A 2,870-nucleotide genomic window follows, 5' to 3' on the forward strand; every position below is an offset into this window, starting at 1 on the left:
GAGTGGTCGCTGCCATTGACCTGCATTCAAATGGAGTGTTTTACAAGCGAAACCATGTTCGCAAACATCCTGGCTGACACTGGATCTGATGTCCCACTTGTATTATTATTGATTCTGGCAGAAAAGCTCTTAGCTCACTGTAGCTGTAAGGTAGTTGGTTTAGTTATTGATCATCGCTCAGAGGTGTTTACAGAAATACAAACTCTTATATTATCTAGTTATCTAGTATTATCTTTCTGAATATCTCTTGAGTGTCTTCAATACAAAGAAGCTTCTCCAGACTCCTGGTCAGAGAATATTTACTCCCCCAACAGTTTGGGGGAGCAAATGCTATTCATGCTGAAGATACAAGCTATATCTATAAACATTAGTTATTTATAGCAGCCATTCATCCAGTCATGGAGTCTGTTGTTGCCACAGCTGATCCAAGACTTTGTGTGTTTAGCAGAAGTGTGACCCACACAAAAACACACATTGAACAAATGGATGGATGTGCTCTCAATCAAAAACTTGTCTTCCAGCGTGCATGAATTTCTTTAAGATGAAAGACCCTCAGTGATCCTTGCAAGACCCTTTTTTACTCCACTCCACCAATCACTTGAGATTATTGGAAGTGCTTGATCCAGAGTTTCTTCCTATTATGCATAAAGGACATCTGCAGAAAAATGCCCGAGGTATCAGAGAAAGGGCCTGATGCGATCTACCTGCAACATCCACAGTTCTCTGACATCAACAGATCACAGAATCACAATACCCGAATGAATAAAGACTAAATCAGGACAGAATAACCTGAACCCAAACTTTGTTTTCTAAGGACTGACTGAAAACCCCCCTACATGGTACCGTCACATCACTGGGCAGCTCCTTCAGTGACAGGCTTCTCCACCCGCGGTGTCTGAAGGAGAGACACCGCCGGTCCTTCCTCCCTGCTGCAGTCAGACTCTTCAACCGAGCCTGCTCCCAGTAGACCACTGCACACCACAACCGGACATTATCACTCCACTCCAACTGGGCAATAAGTGGTGCTATAACTATAATAATCTATAAAAACGTACTTACTATGTAAAATACATCCACCCCCATATTCTGTACATGTCCACACTTATAGGCACTGTGTGCATATTTTTTATTATATTGTATTTTATCTGCTTTTTTTAGTTTCTGCTATGTGTGCTTCTTCTCTTTACTATCCTGTTGTACCACTGCAAATTTCTCCACATGTGAGATAAATAAAGGGATATCTTATCTTATCTTATCTTAAAACAATCAGTTATTACTTCACACACGTTCGATCACACAGAAGATAAGAAAAGAATCCAAAAGGTCTAAAACAACCGTATACTAAATAAGAAGAGGAGATAGGCTGTCCAAAAGGATCTGTGTGACTGACTCATTCTGCCATTCACAAATGTTGATGTGGGTATATTAAAATCACAGTTTAAAACATTTGTGGGTTTTTGTTTTTTCTGATAAAAGGCCTGCGTTACTATCTATTTGAATCCATTCATGAGGGACCAAACGAGTTCATTCCAGAAAAGAAGGCGGCCTAAAAAAAAAAAGCGGGGCATTGCTTATAGCTCAGATGTGACAAGAGACGTTTCCAAAAGCTTCAGTGGAGGCGCAACATCAGGAATTATGAGGATCAGTAGTTTCATCATCCCACTGATGAAATCATGATGAAGAGAAATAAGTGGAGCAGAGAGCTATAATTAACTTTCATCAAAACACACATTTTTAGAACTGAATTTATTGGATTTGCAGTGGAGCTTAATGAAAATGAGTGTTTGTTATAGTGATAAATGAAAATCAGAAACCAATTGTAATGGTCATAGAACAGCTGCACTGCAGGAGGTTTTCTTTGTTATGCATCCCAGTTAGTAACGACATCGAACAATATGAAAAACACCAGGAAGTCTGGCATTAACTCAAAACTGAAAAACCATTTGCACTCTACATGTTTAATAAAATCAGCATTTTAATTTTTCAAATGTCCCTAAGGTCAACTCTTCACAGTCTGTTCATAAAAAAAAGTGTTTTATCTAAGATATTCACGATTTAAAAATCACAAGATTGTATTTCAGCCTCAGAGTCACAAAAACAAAATGATATGATGATGATGGATGTTCACTTCGTTTCATCTGCTGAGAATGTTTATAATACAACTTCCACTTTCACTCTAAAATGTTTACAGTCTCCCCTTATAATCCTCAGTCGTATAAATGCATTGTCCTGTGTGTGTGTGTGTGTGTGTGTGCTAATCCAGTCCGTGTGTGTTTGTGTGTTTCACTTTCTCTTTGCTTCTCTTTTCTTTACTGTAAATCTGCCTGAGTGACAGATGTGTGCAGCGTTTCTAAATGATGTATTGTACATGTGGCTCAGACGTTTACTCACGTCTCGGTACCGACATCAGGTCCTTTTAGCTCTGTAAAGGCTGAACACCAGACATTTTGATTGCGAGAGTTAAGTGCGAAACATCTATTGACTAACCATTTGGATCACATGGTGCATGGTATTGATTTGATGTGGCTCCGTGAAAACATATGTGCTTTTTAAGGCAGACTTAACAAGCTTAAAACTCTTCACTTCAGAGTCACGAAAGAGTCTGTTAACTGTTTCTCCAAGTCCTGCTTTGACGTGTTAATTTAAGAAACTGTCATTGGGCTCTATTTCTGGTGCTTTTTTAATTCCTTCTCTGTGTCTGGCTATCACTTGATCACTTGATTTCCCTGGTGGGAGTGAGCGTCATTAAAACCTGAGAGTTTTTGTGGTATGTGTGGACAGCATGGATGGAGACGAGGATGAGGAGGATGAGGAGGATGAGGAGGACCTCGGGTTTCTCCACGTGTTCACACGCTGCCTAACATGGTCAC

This window comes from Lipophrys pholis (assembly GCF_963383615.2).
Source record: "Lipophrys pholis genome assembly, chromosome: 5".
Classification (NCBI taxonomy): domain Eukaryota; kingdom Metazoa; phylum Chordata; class Actinopteri; order Blenniiformes; family Blenniidae; genus Lipophrys; species Lipophrys pholis.